The sequence below is a fragment of the Apium graveolens genome, chromosome 4, assembly GCF_009905375.1.
Source record: "Apium graveolens cultivar Ventura chromosome 4, ASM990537v1, whole genome shotgun sequence".
Taxonomy (NCBI): Eukaryota; Viridiplantae; Streptophyta; class Magnoliopsida; order Apiales; family Apiaceae; genus Apium; species Apium graveolens.
In genome coordinates, this window is record NC_133650.1 from 257934276 (window position 1) to 257943196 (window position 8921).

Below are 8921 nucleotides of genomic sequence, written 5' to 3' on the forward strand. Positions count from 1 at the left end.
CAAGATACTCCAATATACTTATATCTTTTCCGAATACTGCTTGAACTACCACCGTTCAAGGTATAATCAGTTTCAGAAGTTCATCACATAGATGAGACCACAAGATAAGACTTGAATAGATTCAATCTTTGAAATATCATTTGAAAGAAATTAAGTTACGAGATACTTTATTAAGTTCCGATATATATATATATACACCTATATATATATCTCATACACTCCTTGAAAACATTTATCATGAAATGTATAAACAGAGTTGTAATATCCACTGAATTTGGAAAGAAGAAAACCTAGGCAAACCCCGATATCTTGCTGATCAGGCAAAGATACCAATTAAGTCACCTTTTCTACTAGTAGATATATGAATTCCCCATTGATCATCACCCTGGCCGCATTAGTTACTTATGCTAGACTACCACTCAGCCACTTACGCTTTGATGGACTGCCACTCAGCCACTTACACCTTGATGAACTCCTACTGAGCCCATGTCGCTTATGCCGACACATTTAGATGGAGTTACCTCCTGAACGTCGGGAAAGTAATCAAAATCTTTTATCAAAACAACAACCTCGTTGCGAATATAAAATACATCACAGAGTCGAATCCCTTATATTTTTAAGCGAGTATTTAAATTCCCTTCGAACAGGAGATATTAAATTTGAAAACAAATTTTGAGATCCGCTCTAGCCTTTAAAATCATTTTGTAGACTCGAAAATATTTTTGAAAACATTTGGAATAAGGATGATTTGATAGAATAAACCAATTTCAAGATAATCAAAGAATATCTAAATATTATGCTATAAATAATATTCCAATAACGAATAGCTTTTATCAAAACGAATGAAGTAAAAGTTTTGAAAATAACTTTCTGAAAATATTTAAGATAAGAATGATTGACGATATCAATCATTTCTCGAATACTTGGCGAATAACGAAACATTATTCTTTAAGAAAATAAAGAATATTATTTAATAAAATAAACGGAGTCATAAGTCCTCGAACGAATATTAAAATTAATATTCACTTATAATTTAAAACTATGGAATAAACATTATTCGATTAATAGTTTTGAAAACTATATATATATATATATATAATATACTCGGGAACATCGCCTCCTGGTTTAGAAAAATGTTAAACTTTGGGTCCCCTATACTCAGGGTATATGCAAGTACTGCTTATCTCTAGCATAGGTATTATGCAGTTTATAAGCATTTAAATTGATAAAAATATATCAAGATTTCACAACATGCATATATATACCATATCAACATGCTCCAATATATCGCAAGATTTTCCAATAACAACCATGCACTTATATCAAGATAATGCATCAATATATTTACATCACAACAATAGTATAACGGGTGGAAAACTTGCCTGAGTGTTCTGGGGTAGACTTAAGCTTAGCGTGGGTCCGATAACCTATGAACAACAACATAAGCCGGAATTAAACCACGGTCTCTTAAGAAACTACACTTTAACCAATTAGACCCTAACGTTCGCTTTTGCGCTTACCGATTCACATAACTCCCTCGAGTACCCTCGGCTCCACCATTTTTATAAAATTAACCGTTTAACTTTTTAAGGAGACCCTTTCGCGAATACTTTACCAACTGCCTAATCCACCTTACATAATTGTTTCGTATTTCGATTAATCATTTAAGGGTCTCAATTATGGTCTCAAAGTTACTCGAGGTTTCGGGGTTCGCTCGTGAAACACCGTTACTTAAAACGGTCGATTCTCATCGCTCGTAACTCGGATTTAGGCGAACGGCATATCAAAACCAAGATCGTAACATGAACTATCTAAACATGGCAAAGGTCAGAAAATCCGACGGCATATCAAAACCAAGATCGTAACATGAACTATCTAAACATGGCAAAGGTCAGAATCTTATAGTGAGTTCACGGGTCCTAAAGTTAAGCACATAAACAGTTAAGGAAAATCGGGCATCATGACAGCTAGAACTTAGCGATTTCCAATATTTTTACCACTCCAAATCAATCCCTTCCAACTACAATCCATCCACAACTTCAAGATTCAAACCTAGACTACTGATCTTAGCCAAAACAAGCTCAAGATCCTCAATCCAATTTAATATTATACCATCTCCATAATCAACTACTCTACTTAACAATCAAAGTTCAATTCAAACTTAATCATTCAAACAACTACTCATCCATCCAAACCATCCCAAAATTCAAGCAAACAAACTTAGTACTTAAAGGTCCAGAAGTTTTATACCTTTATTTTTTACGGGAAAGTTGGTAGGAAGCCTTAAAACCTTGATTAATCCTTATACAAGCTTGGATCTCACAAACAATCAAGAAAACCCAAAGTTAGATTTTGAAGTTTTTAAAAGTCCGATTGAAATAAATGTAAGAATGAGGGTCTTACCATGCTTATTTGGACGAGACTTATGAACGATAGTTGTAGAACATTTGAATACCTTTCCAAAGAGCTATAGAACATAATTTCTTATTGAGTATTAAGGAGATATGGCAGTTTGAAGTTGCTGCTCTGATTTTGGCCGAGAGCAAGGGAAAAAATGAAGAAATGAAAATGCTTCTTGTTTGTCTTGGAAAATGAAATGAATTGCTTGGTTGAAAATTAACATAGGTAATTTAGGTATTAAAAATATGTGGATGGGAATCAATTTTGAACAAATATCTTCCTCCTTTGCATACATCATCTTGCTCACATCACTAGCTAGCCATTTGTCATTATCTTGTGGTCTGATGATGTCATAGTCCCTTAACTTCTTGAACAAGCTGGTCTCTTGGTCACTTATTTATTTTACGGTTCGCTTAACTCTCGTTCTCGTTAATCGTTTGAGGGATCATATCCGTGATCTTGTTACTTGGGCTTCCATAAACCTTTCTTAATATTTTATACTCCTTTAATGATCCTTGAATTTAAATCCTTTTAATCATATTACCTTATACTTGATTCTTTCGGTATCTAGTGGATTTTCGGGAAAAATCAAAGTGTCCAGATTCAAATTCTAATGATCTTTATATACACTCATTTACTTTATGGAATACTAACACGATCTCAGAATTTCCATAACAGTACTCCTATATAGTGTGGTTTGATAATTTTCCTTATTCAGCATCATCAACAGAAAGTTATTATTCATCAGGTTTTCAAATATTTCCACAAATTGGGGTTATTACACTTGCCAATCTTGCAAAGTACTGAATCCTCCCACCAACACAATTGTTGCTGGAAAGTCCAATGTTGATAAGTCTTCAGCTTCAGGGCCTGTGACATTGACTGCTTTGTGATCACAACTATATTCTTCCAAGGCAGGTAACCATGACCTATAGAATCGATCTAGCAGCTCCAAAGGCCCCATTTTGGGGCTTTTCATTGTACCCTTGTTCGGGTTTGTCCGCTCTTCTACACTATCGTTATCTTCCTATATTTTCATTACTGTAACAAAATAAATCAAAAAATAGGAGAAAAACTATTCCTCGATGAATATCACTAACTCTACTGACCTATGGAGTAATAATTTAAAATCAAAATCTATTTTTTCTGTCAAATATTATGTTTTAAGTCTACATGAATCATTTGTCTCTTCAAAGAACCATTGTAAATAAAAAAAATTACAAAGGATATCAACGACAAATAAATAAGAAAAAATCTTACACTAAATTATTATTGTGTCCAGGTCTTTATTTTATTTAAGATATTGAATTGCTCTGCAGATCGACAAGTTTAAAATTACTGTTATAGCTGGTTCCAAGATCTAAGGTTCCATTAAGCTGGTAGTGCTCTAATATTTTGTCACCACACAGTGGTTCTTCTCATTGGTCAAACTAGAAACATAGAATAATTATTCAATAAAGTGAACACTTTATTAGCTTAGGCACACAGTCTGTAATTGAGGAATGCTGAAAAGTGCAATGGGGATATTTAAATAGCCGAAGAATAGTGAAATGCTTTCGAAACTAGTATCAAATCCATGGAAACTCCACGTCCTTTCTTGAACAGTGGAATATACAAGAAATTCAAATTTTGTTGTCACAGGGGTAGGAAGGAGCCAAATAGTGATAAAATGCTAATGCAAAAACAATAGTGGCAAACCCAATAATAATGAGAAAACATTCCGAAATTTAAAACCTTGCACATAGAAGCATACAAAAACAAACGAAGCAAAATTTTCCAATTAAATTTTTTTAGACAAATCACTATCGAAGCCCTAAATTTAAAGTTTGACTTAAACATAATCTCAATATTAAAAGCCTAATTATTTATAAATTAATTTATAAATAGTCCCTAATTAACAAAAAAACTTTAATTGAAATATATACCAAAATGCAAAATTTATCTAAAAGCATATTCCTAAAATTGTTTATGAAAGAACCTACCTTATTCGAGCTTGAAAGTTTTTTGAATTTGAATCATTCAAAGCTTGTGTGTATTTCTCCAATATTTTCTCTCTCGCCTCTAAGTGTTTTGTTGTTTGTGTATATTTTGATTAAGTCAATTTTTAATTTTTTTTGCTTGTGATTTTTATTTTCTTATTTTGTAATTGTTTTTAATTAATTTTTAAAGTTAGCCGCTTGTTTCAGAAAGCAGAAAAAAAGTTGAAACCCCGTTTCTTTTTTGACAGCCCGCTAAAATTTGGGTCCAAATTTTTAACTTAATTGCAATAATTTTGAATAATCGTTGCAAAATTATTCAAATTTTGTACAAAATAAGTTCAATTGTAATGATTTTAAAAGCCTTGCATTATCTCTAATTTTTTAAAAATTTTCCAGCAATTGGAACATTTTTTAAGCAAGTTTATAAAAGTTGGTTGCAATAGCCAATTTATGATATAGAGACTGGTAACTAGGTCGAATCTGATGCCAATAAATTTATAGGCATATGACGTAAGTATCTGCGAGTTGGAGTATCAATCCCAGTGGACAAACCTTTGAAGAGGAAAATGAAGCTAAAGTAATTAAAGGAGAATTGATGATGAGTAAACTTCCGTTACTAAACTATACCAACATTTTTTTCATCTGTGGATTAATGGGACATAGTGAGAAGTTTTGTGAAAGAAATCTTTGACACTTTATAGGAGAGAATTGAGAAGCCATATGGGATTTGGATGAAGGCTGAACCAAGGCAAATGAACCACCTAATTGTATCGAAGTGGTTAAGACAAGAAAACCAGTTTTCGGGAAGCAACACAGTGGCAATATGGATGCTTGGAGGGAAAATATGGGTGGAGATATTATTTCTTAAGATCAATAAAATCCCTTAATTCCGTTAGAGGAGATCAGGGCAGTCGGAAACTCCAGCTTGCAATATGGAAGAGGAAAATACATAGATGATTATGCCGACATTTCAGTATTTAAAGATCATGTGGGAAAACAGTTTTTAAAAGATAACATGGTGGAAATTAGGGAGTGGATCATGGGCTTAATAATACAGTGGATAATGGGCTTAACAATTTTGTGGATAATGGGCTTAAAGTGGTGGACCCAAAAAGAATGAGTGGATGAGCTAACTACAGATGGGTCAAGTACGGAGAATAACCAAGCGGATATTGCAATGACTGATTCTCAAGAAAATAACTCACAGAACCAAAAAAATGGGGTAATGATGGGTGTTGTAGAGCATGCCCGCCTAGGATTATGAGCATAGTAAGTTGGAACTGTCGAGGTATAGGTCTCCCATTGAACGTTCAGTTCCTTAAAGATGTCACACGTCAAGAAATACCTTATGAAGAATGTTGAGTTTTGATGGTTATTATATGTAGATCCTGTTGGTAAGAGTGGTGGTTTGGCATTTACGTGGAAAATTAAGGATCAATTTTAACTATGTAGCGTATCCATAAAATATATTGATATTGCGATGCGTGAGGATGTCGGGGTAAATGGAGATTGACTGGAGAATATGGAGAACCAGATAGACAATAAAGAAGGTAAAATTGGGAGTTGTGTAATTTTTCCAAAGATTCTAATTTACCTTGGTGTGTTATAGGTGATTTAAATAATGTTTTGGCACAACAAGATAAAATTGGTGGTGCTCCTTACCCTAACTGGTTGATAGAGGGGTTTGATGAGGTGGTGGATGATATAAGGTTCGTTGATATTGATCTAAGTAGTCATCAGTATATGTGGGAAAGGGGAAGAGGGACGGAAGCATGGATTGAGATTTATTTAAACAGGGTGCTAGCATCGTCATCATGGTTGAGTTTGTTTCCTTTGGTCAAGTTGTATAATTTGTAGGGAACTACATCAGATCACAGCCCGTTATTGTTGGTTCCTGAAGTGAGTAATAAGACTGTAGGACAAAGAAAGTTCCATTTCAAAAATGCATGGTTAACGAAGCCAATATGTAGGAAATTAGAATTGGAAAGTGTTAGATATATTTGAGATGTCATGTCTAATGTGTTTCATGTTTAGTTTTCAGATCTTAACAAACAGGAAATATCAGTAATTACTGAAATTAGCACTTACTGGAAGTCAGAACTTAAGGATATCACTACTTAAATTATCAGGAGATAATTATCAGAAGATGGATATCAGAACTTAAGTGCGGGAGGACGAACAGTTAAGGAAAGGCTGATTGAAAGGAAAGAAGATCAAGACTAAATAAAGAAGAGATATGCATGGAGAAGATTTTTATGGAAAATAGAAGATTTGGAAAAGAAGATTTCTAATCGATATATTTTAGGATACAGAATCATATTCAATATCAATTAGAGATTATCTTGTAACTGTGTAGTATATAAACGCAGACATAGGGTTTACACTATATGTGTTATCATAATTGAAGTTTTTATTTATTGTAACCCTAGCAGCTCTCGTGATAATTGTTCATCACTGAGAGAGGACAGTTCCATATTGTAACAGAGTTTATTGTGTTAAATAAAATCTGTTTTCTGTGTTCTTATATTCGATTTGATTGTGATAAACACTGTATTTAACCCCCTTCTACAGTGTGTGTGACCTAACAAGTGGTATCAGAGCAATCTGTTAACACACAAACAGTTTAAGATCTAAAAACAATCATGTCTGAAGAAGAACAAACTCCAACCAAGCCCACCAAAACTGAAGAACCTCCAAAGACTCAAATCCATAGTCGATATGAGACTATTAGAGTTCCCATACTGAAACCATCTGAATATCCCATATAGAAGGTGAAGATGTTTATGTTTCTGGAAGCTACTGATCCAGAATACCTTGACAGAATCAATGAAGGACCACACAAGCCAACCAAACTCTCTGTTATAGTTGCAGGTGAATCAACAAAGTCTATACCAAAGGAGAAGAGTGATTACACTACTGAAGATATCTCATCAATTACTAAGGATGCTAAGGTATGACACTTGCTGCATAGTGCCATTAATAATGTAATGTCAAACAGGGTAATTAACTGCAAGACTGCAAAGGAGATATGGGATGCCTTGGAGACAAGGTGCCAGGGAACTGATTCAATTAAGAAAAACAGGAAGACTATACTCACTCAAGAGTATGAACACTTTGACTCAAAGCCCGATGAGTCATTAACTGGTTTATATGACAGATTTGTCAAACTCTTGAATGATTTGTCACTAGTTGACAAGGAATATGATCTTGAAGATTCAAATCTTAAATTCATGTTAGCTCTTCCTGAATGTTGGGATTTGAAGGCCACCACTATAAGAGATAACTATGCTCTTGAAGAAACAACTCTTGATGAAATTTATGGGATGCTCAAGACTCATGAACTTGAGATGGAATAAAGAAGCAAGAGGAATGGAAGAAAGTCAAGGACAGTTGCTCTTAAGGTTGAGGAGGAATTCCCCAAAGCAGCTGCCTCAAGGAAAGGCAAGGGAAAAGATCTCATCACAAAGTATGATACTGAATCATCAAGTTCTGATACTGATGATGACTCAGAAACTGAAATCTTACCTGAGATGGATCCTGATGAAGAGATGATGAAGCTGTGTGCTCTTATGGTGAAAGGAATCACAAGGATTGCATACAGGAAATTCAGAAAGGGAAAGAAGTTTTCCAGGAAAGGTGCAAGTTCTGATAAGAAGAGTTTCAGAAAATCTGAAGGTAAAGGAGGAAAGTCTGACAGAGGAGATTACACAAATGTCAAATGCTACAACTGTGGTGAGAAAGGCCACATATCTCCTGATTGCAAGAAAGTGAGGAGTGACAAAGGCAAGGCTCTGGTCACAAAGAAGAAAAGTTGGACAAACATTTCACATTCTGAAAGTGAGGTGAACTATGCCTTGATGGCAAATGCTGATAGCAGTTCTGATGCTGCTGAGTTAAAGGTACCTCAAACTACTTATGCCTTTCATACTGATGATATTAATGAGTTGAGAAGATATCTTAAAACCATGTTCATTAGTTATAGAGATCAAACTTTAACTTGTAAAAGATTAACTTCTCAAAATCTTGCTTATAAAAAGAGGAATGATTATTTAGAAAAAGAGTTAGCCATGTTCCATCAAACTCCAAAAGATAGAGATGATGCTTTCTATGTTAGGGATGAAGTACTTAAAATGAATGAATCTTTAAAAACTGAGTTAGAAAAGGAAAGAGAGATTATCAGGACTTGGACTAACTTTGGTAAAGCAACTCAGGATATTCTTAGTAGTGGAAACTGGAAAGAGGGCTTAGGTTATGGAGATGATAAGAATGATAAGGGAACTGTAGAGATTGAACCTATAGTTGTTAAACAAAAGCCAAAGGTAAATCTTTCTATATTTGTAGCTGTAAAGTCTGATATTGATAAATCAGAAGTTAAAGAGAAATTAACTTTTGACAAACCAAAACAGGGTAAGACAACTGAAGTAAAACACAGGCTTAATGATAAAGAAGCAGCTTAAGCATAAGCTGAAAGATGTTAAGAATGTAAACAAGGTAAAGCCACCTAGGAAAAATAGGAATGGAAAGGAAGGTGTGAACAAAAGT